This window comes from Strigops habroptila, chromosome 14 (genome assembly GCF_004027225.2).
Source record: "Strigops habroptila isolate Jane chromosome 14, bStrHab1.2.pri, whole genome shotgun sequence".
Lineage (NCBI taxonomy): Eukaryota > Metazoa > Chordata > Aves > Psittaciformes > Psittacidae > Strigops > Strigops habroptila.
The window spans coordinates 5329664-5342048 of record NC_044290.2 but is presented as its reverse complement, the minus strand read 5'-3'; the positions used below and the strand labels follow the sequence as shown (position 1 = coordinate 5342048).

Below are 12385 nucleotides of genomic sequence, written 5' to 3'. Positions count from 1 at the left end.
CCTCCCCTTCCCGATAAAAGCTGCCCTTGGAATAGTCCCACTGGTCTCCAAAACAACTAGACTTCCTGTTAGTCCTCAGAAGCACCCCAATAAGCCATTTATTTCCTATTATACCTGAAGACAGCTCACAATATGCCCATAGACTGCAGCTATGCCCATAGACTGCAGCACATTGTGTCAAACCAAAATCACGTTTCTATTAATATCTTCACTCTCTTCTCCCCACAAAATCTGCTCATGTTTTTTCTTTCATTCTAAGCACAGAAAAGCCTGGCCGAATAAAAGAAAAGGCTGAGGAGCAAAGGCAGGACTCCTCTTCAGATCTGAACACTGAAATAGCTCAGGGCTCTTGGCACTCTCTAAACTTTGCCTAGGTCTGGTGCTATTTGAGGCTTGCTTTTCAGTGGGTCCCCAGAATAATCCCATTTTAAGCAAAGAAGGAAAAAACAACCCCCAAAGCCTAGTTCCTCATTGCCCCAGAACAAAACCAGATTCTTTCTTTTTTAACAAAACTTCATCACCGTAGGCGAAAAATATAAGTTCGGGAAGAAAACGTGGGGCCTGCTGGTGACGTGATTCAGGGTTCGTTTTATTAAAACAAACCAACCAGGCTAGTTTGAAACTTTCCAGCTTTCCCTGTGTTTTCCTTTGCTGCTCATCTTAAGATTGCACAGTTTGGACCCCTCAGTTTGAAAAGCCACAGACAGCTTGCTAAATGTAGCTTAGAGCTGTGCCCAGGCGCCTCTTCTCCCATTATCCCTGTCCCATGTTTATGGGGCTGTGGGGAGCCAGCAGTACCCTCTGGACCTTAAATATTCCCGATTCCTGCTGATGCTGCCTTGAGAGAGGCCTCATGCTGGGCAAGCTCATGTTTGTCACTCACATCATGCTCCAGCAGCAGGCTCCCTTCTGCATTCTGCAACCCCAGTGACAGACCCAGATGACCACTCACTTTGCCAGTCTGACATCCATGGCTGAGGGCTGTGCAGAGCCCATTTGGCCATTTGCTTCCAAGAGGACCATTGGAGTCAAACCCTCCCAACTGTAGCAACAGCTGTCATTGACTTTGGTCTGCACCTACCATGGGGTCTAAGGTACGGGTGCTCACATCCAAGCACATGAAGACAAGAACAAGACAAGGGAGTGGCAAGTGACAAATATACTCAAATATACCTTTTCTGCTGACATCCAACCCCTTTCTTCTACTGCCTGTGAATGTGTTCACCACCCAAACCCATCTGGGAACCCACAGCAGCCCTGGAGGGCTGAGAGCCAATGACACCCATAAGGCATCAGTGCCAGGGGTACAGCCATGCTTTTCTTTTAGGTCACTGAGAAAGGAACGTCCTTTTTAGCTGGTGATGAACAGGCAGTTTGTCCTTGCTCAGCACAGAACATGACTCCCGCTGCCCTGTGTCACGTGTGTGAGCAGAGGTGGCACAGTCTGCCCGCAGCAGGATAAAGGCACACTGTGCACTCCAAACAAAGATAACTCTAGGGGCACCAGGTCAGAAAAAGCTGTGTTTTTCCTTCAGGGTGAGCCCCTGTAAAAGAAGAGCTAGACTCATTTCAGGCCAAGTGGGAACTTGTAAAAAGAGCCTTTCTCCATGCCCACTGGGATGCTAACAGCTTACAGCAACTGTCCCGAAAACATAAAGCAGCAATGAGTGAAAGCACATAGAATGGAGTGTTCTGGGTGGCGGAGCACCCGCTGGTAGGAAGTGAATCAGTGTTGATCAAAGGGAAAGGGTAAGCCTTGCATGATGCAAAAGCCAGTCCCACTGTTCCTCCCCAGCAGCCAGAACGGGTTGCACCAGGAGTCAGCAGGGAACTTGCTACTGGAGTTGGGGTTTTTTTCTGGTAGAAAATAAGATTTCTACAAAGCTAAGCTATGTCATGGGAAGCTCTTCTTTTTTTTCTACCCCCAACCAAATGAAATTTTTCATTCAGCAAATAAAAATGAAACATTTCCTTTTGGGCTAGTTTAAGTTAAAAATGAATGTTTCATTTTGTTGGAATTATCTGAAATGCTCTATTTTGAAATGGGGCTCTATATAATCCAGCTCCATTTCCCCATTGGCTATTACCTACTAAAAGGTTTCTTCTCCCACATGCTCTTCTTTTTCACCTAGGATTGATCCCCCTGAGAAGCTACTTCTCCTATCAAATACCATGCACCTGGGGAGCCGTTTCACCCCACCAGACCCCTGGTACAGCAGATGGGTTCAAACTTAAACAGGGAAAGTTCAGGTTGGATATAAGGAAGTTCTTTACTGTGAGGATGGTGAGGCACTGGAACAGGTTGCCCAAAAAAGTGGTAAATGCTCCATCCCTGGCAGTGTTCCAGGCCAGGTTAGACAGAGCCTTGGGTGACGTGGTCTTGTGTGAGGTGTCCCTGCCCATGGCAGGGGATTGGAACTGGATGATCTTAAGGTCCTTTCCAACTCAAACTATTCTATGATTCTATGATTTCTAGACAAACACCTCCCCAACTCAACACAGCAAAGCAGAAGACGTGACCCATGCTTACAACATCATCCATCCCTCAAAGCTATCTTTTCAATTATATCTAATGTTCCTTTAAAAAAGTCTTTCAGCTCCATTAATAATCTAAACAGATACCAGGGGTCTAATTAGCAGGCTAACTGGAGAGCACAGTTGGGCATGTACTCAGGCAAGAATCACAGCGAATATATTGTCAGTGGCAATGAGCAAAGAAGAAATGCTCATTTGCACCAAGGGCCTGGTTTGATCACTGATTTATAGGCGAGGTCTCAACCACACAAATAGAGCCTTGGTAAAAAGCACTATTTGACCACAATGAGAAATAGCTGAGGAACACCTTGGATTCACCAACAAGGATTTTATACATGCATCCATGAATTTCACAACCCGCACACTATTTAAAACAACTTTCCAAACAGCTTTCCAATTTGTATGACACTGGAAGGTGGGGGGGAAGTAACATTATAAGACTTTCCAGAAGTTTCAGTTATGTCATGTATGTGGCACACAAATGTATAGAGCAGGAAATAGCTGAATTTCAACACCTAAAATTAAAAATTTTCCAGGGCAGCATTCCCCTTAGCAGCCTGCAGGGAAACATCCTCTTGTTTCACTCCTCGAGGTTAGCATTAGGTGAGACACAAGGTCCTTATAGCATACATCTCCTGCTGTGTAAGGGCTCTTTTCACTGCTATAAATTCATACCCGCATACACCATCTCTGCAAGTAAATAATTCCAATCAAACACCAGTTCCTCTGCCTGGGAATTTGATGCTTTACTAATACCTAAGTTAGCTCAAAAGCTGGAATTTCCATTTCACTGCCTGTTTTTGGCAGTTCAGCCTCAAATTGCACCCATACAGGTGATGCTGTCCCTGCTCCGTGTCCTCTTTGAACCTGGTGCCATGCCCAGGCCATGAAGCAGCTCCCACATCAGCAAAGCCAAGGCATGTCCTTAGGAACATATTTCAGGTGGTTCTCAGGGAGTAAACATCAATTACTCCTGAACTGAATTTTTTCCATTCCATTTGAGAAATGAAATGTTCCACTAAACCCCAAGGGAAAGGCACTGGTTTGTCCTGATGGGAATTCGTATTTTAATCGAAGTCCTGATTTTGTGTGAAGAGCATTTTTTCTACTGAAACCCCTTCAGCAGTAAAATCCTTGGCAAGCTTCATTATTTCATCAAGGCCACATTTAAAGGATGCCACAGCTTTGGGAACACCACGTGGCATTGGCAGCACCATGCGTGCTCTAGCACTGTGGAAAGGCTGACAAGCACGTGTGAGCCTGGTGTGAAAATCCATCACTTTCTGAAATGTAAGTGCTCTGCCAGACCATGTTTACTCCTGCTCAGAGATGTGTCTGACTGGCAGTGGACATGCTTGGGGGCTTAAAGGATAACAGGCACAAGTAGCACAACACGTCTTCATTGTGCAGTTGAGCATATGCCAGCAAATATATATACACATACATGTATTTTACAAACAGAAGGCATGGGTTTTGCGCTAAAAGAGTCTCTGTGCTGCAGACAGTCAAGGTGGTCGTAGGTCCACAGCTCCACTGGATCATTTTTGGCTTTGGAGCTGGGCAGTGTCAGCCTTCACTGAGATGCAGAAACACCTATTTGTTCTGACAGCCCCTTCTGCTGCTCATCTGAATTTCATAGTATGGGCTCCAGGCTGTGCCAGCACACACTTCCAGGTAAGATTCCTGCTGATTCCTCTCATTTATACACACAGTGAAGACAGCCATGTGCAGAGCATTTTAACTTGTGTGCCTCTAGTCCCTGATCTCGGGAAACTGAGAACTGCCTGGCTGTAAATAGTGCTATGTCCTGTGACATTTCCCAGCCCTTCCTAAACAAATCCCATATTTCTTCTTTCTCCAGAAGTCATTCCTCGCTGCCCTAGGAGACATTTCCCTCTCCCATGTTAGGGAATGGGGCAAGTATTCTTTTGCAAAGCAGGACACATTTGCAGCACATCCCAGCTTTGCAAGAAAGCCCTGCATTTTCCCTGAGCTCTCGGGGGGCTGACAGTCCTTTGGTGGCTTCAGTCCCTCTTCTCATACAAGCCATTTGTTCCTTAGCGCCTGCTGGTGCTGCAGATTTTCAAATGTCTGTTCTGGATGGTATTAACTGGGCAGGACATCATGAAAAGAGACAGATGTTGTGGTTTAAAAGAAAAGCAGAAAGAAAAATCAGTGCTTAAAGAAGCGATTTGGCTTTGCCCTGTAAGGTTCCCAGTCTGGTCAGGGGGGACCACCCCAGGCTTCTGGGCCAATGGGTCAAAACAGACCAAGAAGGAATATAAGCTGGGAACCTACTACCTGCTAAATTCTCTGTAAGAGATAACAAGCTGGAGCATTCCTCCCAGCTGCAAAGCTCAACCCCTTTATCTTTGGGTGCATTGACTCCCCTGCTCAGTCCTACAGTCACTTCACATGCAATTTAGCCACTCTTTTCCTTCCAAAGCAGAGCCCCAAGAGCAATTGAAGACTAACCAGGGCTGACAGATGTTAGTAACATGCAACTCAGACAGGGAAACAGCAACCTGGGCGGTTGCAGAGGTGTAGAGGGGAGAGCTCTGCATCTGTGGACTTCAGATAGACTAGGAGCTGAAGGAGCTGCTGGAGCAGGGCTCTGCTTTAAGGCTGATGTGTGCATTGATGGAAACTCAGACCTGCCAATCCTCAGCTGAATAGAGCCAGCCTCTAACTCCCCACACAGGGAAACCCACCCACATGGGGGACCAGCTCAGGCCACCCTTCAGCTCCAGCCCTACAAGCACGGGAGGCTCAGCCAAAAAAGCCCCTTGGTTCTGTCCCAGCCATGCAAGTTTGGTGGCCATTTCCATGGCTGGTTCTCTAACTCACCCAGACACGCTGCTGCTGCAGCTTACCAGCAATGCCAGGCACTGATCTCCCTACCCAAGCAAAGCCAGCAAATCCAAAGGCTTTGTCTCATATCAGATAGTAGGTTTTAATTAAAAATTCCCAATCCCTGTAGCTAATGAACAGTCTCTGAATTCCTTTTTGCATCACTCTGAGTACAGGATTAATCTGAATGTGCAGTTTACACTACAGCTTCTAGCAAGAACGAGCCCCTGAGGCATTCATGTGTCAGGAGTTAGGTTTGGAGCAAATCCCTAGTCCGAAGAAAGCTCCAAGTTTATCTCTAACTCCTGCAATTGGCTTTATGTTGGTCTCTAGTTTTTCTATTTCCTGTATATACTAAATACGCAGCAGCTCTTGGGATTCTGTAAATACGGCCCAAGGGAAAGAACTCTCCAATGGCAATAACATTTGGCACAAACACATTTGTCATCTACCTCTCAGCCATTCAATGGCCTTTTGATGCTGTTGACTACCACATAGCCCTTCATTTCCCCCCATGATCTTCATCATTTGGGACTGGGGAGGGGAATGAGGTGAACCAGGAGGCAGGAATTCTGTGCAGAGCTGGCAGGGGAGGGCAGCAAAACCCTCCAGGGAACAAGTCCTTCAAGGGACTTGGAGAAATGCCTTTGTGCTCAGGAGCCAGCCCTCATGTGATTTCTGCCATGGGTTTACACCAGCTCTAACTTACTCTGAGCTGGAGGTTGCACTGGGCCACCAAGTTGCCACCAAGCAGGGGTTGCCAGACCCTGGGAGAGAGCAGGGATTCGGAGAGGTGCCAAGAGGCTTGCAAAGAGGCTTCTGAAAGCGCTGGAGCTGTTGAGGTCTGAGCTGCCTTCCTTGTGCAGGCACTTCTGGAAATCCCCCTTTATGTTTAATTAGTGTGTGAGCCACATGCCAGCGCTCGGCAAGTGGGAAACCTTCTTCTGCTGTCTCATGAGATCCCTCAAGCCAGCACAAAGTCACTGCTCTCAGTCCACACACTTCCATGCCATGTGTATTTAGGATTGTAGCATGCAGGGTGTCAACTCTGAGAACGTATAAAGAGAGGAAACCAAGAGCATCAAGGCAACGTGGTGCCTTTGGGCTCTGCACACCTGCAGCTCCTTGGGCTCAGCCCAACCTTCAGCTGTTTTGTGATGGATTCACAAAACAGACCCTGGGTTTGCTCAGTTCAGCCCCAAACCTCCCCTGTTTAGCAGTGTCCAACAGGACACCCGATGTCTCAACTGGACCACAATGAGCCCTGAAGGCGCAGGCATTGCATCAGGTGAACACTGTCATGGTGCAGGCACAAAACACCATCACATCACACTATCATTGCCAGCACCCAGGTTACAGTCACAAACAGTTGATTTGCAGTGGAAAAGGGAAAAAAGAAACCACCAAATCTGCTGCCTCCTCTCCCAGCAGCAAACCTCCATCGCTGGTAGATGGCAGGGGCCAGCCCTTCCCTCCTGCGCAGTGGCTGAGGGTGGAATACACACGCACTGTTATTCTCAGTAATAAGATGCCTGTCAACATATAAACCAATTAGGTGCAGCTTTTGTGTTCATAATAAGGCCGGGCAAAATGCTTTCTATGAGCAAGTGCTTTCAAGTGAAAAATAGCTTCTGAAAGCATCTGACAGTTTGCACATGAGGTTTTGGTTTGCTCAGGGTTTGGGGTTTTTTTCTTCAACAAAACTCCAGTAATGAAAATTCATGCATTGTTTCAAACCAAGAAACTGCCTCAGTTTTCAACAATCCTCCTGTCACACACAGTTGCTTTAACATTTTCTTCCTTTTTTTTTAATCACAGAAGAAAGGTGGGGGGGGAAAAAAAAAAAAAAGAGAAGAAAATCCATGTCCAAGCGGAACACGCTGGAAACAGTTATTTCCTTCATTTTAATCATATGAACTTATTTCAAACCAATGTTTGTGTGTGTTTCCACGTACTACCAAGTGAGATCCATATTTTGGGATGGGAAGTATTTATCTTTCTAGTTTCAGTTTTCGAATTACCAGTTAACCACTGTCATCACAGAGTAGCCTTTACCTTAAAGATAAAACCTGAATTCTGGCTTAAATCAGGCGTGAGCACCCTTGTACACTGCCTGTGACTACAAATGCTCCCAAAACTGTTTCTGTTCCAGGTGGAAAAGCTGAAAAACACCAAATTAGTCCCATATATAGTTTTTCAGAGGACAACAGGAACAAGTCCCGCTTAGTCTAAATGGAGGCATCAACCAAATTTTGCATGTGGGGTTCAAGCACGGAGTGCTAGAGTGAGGGGGTGTGATTTATATTAATAAAACCCTAAAGATGCTCCCGCAATAAGGACCTAGCAGTTTTGGCTCAGCTCCCCTCTCCAGATATGGAAAGGTCTCAGAGAGTGACCTTATCCTCATTCCAGCTGTGCAGCTGCAAAGGGTAACTGCTGTTTGTTACAGATAACATGAGAATTACCAATATTAAAAGTCATTATCATCTCCCTCTAGTGGTTACTCAGCTCTCCGGACCCTACACACGGATCCGTGCCTCGAAAAGGCAGCCGTGCTTTCGGAGACGAATTGCGGGTAGAAAGGAGGAGGGAGCCACGGGGGAAGCGGAGTTTGCAACAAGCTGCTTGTATAGAGCCCCGTTTGCACAGCTCAGAGATGAAATACAGCATTTCGATTTGGCTGGCTAAGCACCGCAACTCTCCTCCTCTCTGAGATGCTGCAGGTGGCCCTAAACCATCATGCAGCATCCTGAAATAACTACAGAACGTAACTCACTGAAAGCAGAGTATAGCTGAGCCATCTGCACAGTGGTACAATGAAGTCAGCAGCATTGCTCGTGTTGTAACCACAGCATCAACACTGCACTGGGCTGGCTCTGTACCTGTGGCTGTTTGTGCAATGAAGGACTAGCAGGAAAGGGAGACAGGGATGGGGTGAACCACCACCTTGAGACAAATCTGCTCTTTACCAGAGACCACAGAAGAGCTGTTTTGTAATCAAAGGCAAAATCACCCACCCTGGCACCTGCAATCCCTTTCCAACCCATTCACCTGTTGCAGAGACACATTTACTATGGAAAGCTGTTTTGGTTTAAAGATGGAGCAGTGTAAGAAGCGAACCAGGATCTGGCTTCCCATGCTCCTACAGCACGATGCCGGGCACCTGTTACAGCTGAAGAGGTTTTGTTCCAGCTTCCAGAAAGAAAAACTGGGGGGGAGTGAGACATGAAACCTACCCAGATGTTGAAAGGAAAGGAACCCCCTCACTTCACAAGACACAGCCAGCCTTGCAACATGTGCAAAAGCCATTTCCAGAAACAAGTGGAATTCAGTTCCCTTTTATATGACAGCAAGGAGGTACAATAGCAGCAGTGCAGGAAAGCAAGCAGAGACAGAGGACTCAGGGCTCATGCTTGATGTTTGGAGCCAGCCATATCTTCCAGTGCAAAGTCCTTCTAGCCTTGTAGCTGGCTTTGCAAAGCAGCCCAGTACCTGCAGCCTTTGCCTCCCATAGCAAGACAAGCATCATTCAGGCTGCAAACTCAGAGTATCCCTCTATGCAGAACCATCAAGGCACAGCCAGACACAGCAATTCTCGCTCAGGCTCATCTCAGCATAATTTTCTTGTTGTATACGAAGAAAGAGCAAGTGGAGGAGAGGGGCCAAGGGGCTGAGAGCAATATGTAACTACGGATGTGAACAAATAGATTTCAATTAGGACAAAAAGAAGGATCAGTAAAGGTCTGTGCAGCCTGAATGATCTGGAGAATTCCCAAGGGCTGCTTTGAAATCCAAAGTGTTGTGTTTTGAAATGGACACAGACCTTGGCGGGAAGTGGGGGAGCAGACAGTAATGGTTTAATAGACTGTGGAATGGCTATAAAGAAAGAAAAAGGGGGGGCGAAAAGAAAAAGCAGATGGCAGCCCCTTCGCAGGAGCCATAAAATTTCATGGTGTATTTTCTATCCATGGCTTCACTGTAATTCAAGCCTTGGGGGCCAGCTTTCTCTGGCAGTGGTTACTGAGGGGCCTTGGAGGGCAGCAGTAACAAAGAGTGGACACTTCTTGGCCCCACTGACCAAATGCTCCTGCTTGGGCTGGAATAGGAAATCAAAAGCAAACAATTTCAGAGGAACACCTATAGGAGGCTTCCCAAATGCAGCCTCAAAGCAGAAATGAAATAAGGAAAACCCAGAAAGGCGCTAAGAAATAGAAGTGGAAAAGGAGGCTCTTTGCATCTGCGGACAGAATGTAAAGCTCAAAGGAGACCTACTGTCCCTCGACACATCTTGCATGAAAACCACTCTAATCTCCACAGCCATATCCTTCCTGGGCCACCGGGCTCTTTGGAAGGACATATGGTCAGGCCAGGACTGTATCTGACTTGCAAGCAAACCTCTTAAACCCATATCTTTTGCTAGTAACTGTGCTTAAACACCCTGTGATCCAGGCACCTGCCTCTAAATTTGATCTAAACAAGGTCCAACTCACAACCACATCTAGGTTTGTCTTTGGCTTATTACAATGTAAAATTTGATCCAAGATCCCAGATATGAATGCAAATAAAACAGACTATAAAGTTTATGTACATTTTTCAGACCCATCTCCAGTTATTAGCAGTATCCTGCACTTCGATAACAGAGTTTGGGCCAATTCTGGTCGTGTTTCAAGTTTGCAGTTTGTCTTCCAAAGTCCACGCTCTGTACCATCAGCTTTTTGTTTGACACCATGTAAGCACTATGCAAACAGAGCACCCAGCACACATCAGCACAGTTAACCTGGTCCCATATCCCTCATTTGCCATTTCTTGCAGATACAGGAGAGCATCACCAAACCCAGAAATGCAACACACCTTCTGCTAGTTTATCTTCTCCTTCTACCCAGCACACGGTCATTTGGAATGTGAATACAGCACAAGAGATGAAATATTAATTCGGCCATGATATATAAATAAAACAGCACAATTATTATGCTGGAAGAAAAAAAAGGGGAGGAATTATTTTAATTTGATCTATCTTGCAAATGTATTTTGACACTGTAGTTCAAAGATTAAGCGTTTCACACCCATTAGAGATAAAAAGCAGTAATTAGAAATGAATGGAGTGAAAACTCAATTTTTCTTCCACCTGTTTCCCACTGAAACGATTGCTGCATGGAACATAAGGAGAGAAAGGAAGGGGCAAAAATAAGCCCTATGAAGCTTATGTGTGCTTCAGTTCCATTTATTCTAATTATACCAAGATTTGTCTATAACACATTTGCAAAACTCTTTGTTTCCCAATGATAACAAAACAACTTGGAAGATGAGAAATGTTTTCTCAACTATTAATGAACTTAGGGAAAAAGTCTTCAGTTTAAAACCTCACCACTACAAACAGGACTCAGAAGCACTGCCAGGATCTTCACACAGGTGCTTAGACTCTTTGGTGAAATGTGTATTTGTGGAGTTTAATTCTTCTTTTGGGTAAATAATGCAAAGCTTATAGTTAATGGCAATCAGATTCGGGCTGCAAGTGGCCTGTGTTACACAAACCTGGGGTAACAAGGGAGTTAGGGACAGGGCAAGGGGGAATGACTTTAACCTGACAGAAGGGAGATTGAGATGAGCTCTTAGGCAGTTCTTCCCTGTGAGGGTGCTGAGGCGCTGGCACAGGGTACCCAGAGAAGCTGTGGCTGCCCCATCCCTGGCAGTGTTCAGCAGGGGCTTGGAGCAACCTGCTCTAGTGGAAGGTGTCCCTGCCCATGGCAGGGGGTTGGAGCTGGATGAGCTTTAAGGTCCCTTCCAACCCAAACCAGTCTGGGATTCTATACAGATCTTGGATTGTCAGCCAGGCACGTGCTCAGCCCCAGACATAGATGCATCCTAAGCACATACATAATGCATAATCCAAGCCTACTCAAGACAGACCTAAAGAGTCAGGCATTATACAGTGATGTACATAGCAGCAGTAGAAACATGCAAAGGATACTGAGGGTAAGAGCACAGAAACACACCCGAGGGTGTGCGTATGTGCTTGAACACCACTTTCTCCTGCAAAAACACTGGCTGGACCCGTGCTTTATCTTGGAGCAGCAGGCATGCCTCATTGCCTCGTGCCACGGCTGCCTGCCACCAGTGCAGTATAGTGCTGCGAGGCCTTCCACATGTGGGCTAAGGCATTGCTCTTAATGTCTTTTATTGGGGCAGGAATAAGAATAATGAAAACCTGATGATTTTGGTGATAATACAGCTGGGAGGCAGGAGAGAGGCTGTGAACTCTCTGCCTGCATAGAGAATTAAAGCAGCTGGAGATGTGGTGAGTAAAGGAAACTTGTACTCTCCATTATGAGTCCAACTTTTCAGAGGAAAATTGGGCCAAATTGAGCCCAAAATTGGGCAGCAGAGAAAAAATGGCTTTTCTTATCATTTTGCTGGTGGGCACAGGATGAAACAACCAGTTTTCTCACCAAGGTGAAGGGCAGGAGGAAAGGGGAGAAGCGAGAGGGAGTTTCCCTCTCCCTTTACATCACTGAGCTCCCTTTTTTGCTAAAGAACCAAAGCCCAGAGATACCATTGCTCAGCAAATTACTTATTTCAGCTATTTCTTTAGAAAGATCTTGCACCAAAGGTCTATTTTTGCTATTTCTGAGCTCTCAGGGTGTGCAAGAAAGGGACAAGTGAGATTCCCACTGCTGGGAGCCAGCACTATTCTGCCTGACCACGGTTTTTGAGTCGTTTCTGGCTCTGTGTACAAGGCAGAGGCAACATTTCCCACTAACGAGCAATTCCTCAGGAAGGTTAAAGAAAAGTCAAGGTTTTCATTAAGGGTTTGGGCCACTTAATTGGTCTATTCTGACAAATGCAATAATATTTGCAGAAAGGGCAGATAAAGGAAAAAGTAAACAAGGTCAGAGCATCCATGTGAAACAGACCCGGGAACCGCTACTGCTGCTGCCAGAAAGGGGATGTTTCACCTCATCCCACTCGCTGTAGTTTGCCCTTAAGGGTAAGTCCCTGCTTG

At 46.1% G+C, this 12385-nt stretch overlaps 1 long non-coding RNA gene across 1 annotated transcript; it reads left to right on the top strand.

Annotated features, from left to right (window-relative positions):
* The first annotated feature begins 1616 nt into the window (after nucleotides 1-1616).
* On the top strand, nucleotides 1617-10331 carry LOC115616507. The gene is made up of 3 exons (XR_003994308.1): nucleotides 1617-1749; nucleotides 4037-4209; nucleotides 10198-10331. It is a non-coding gene; the product is annotated as an uncharacterized LOC115616507 (long non-coding RNA).
* Nucleotides 10332-12385: the final 2054 nt, after the last annotated feature.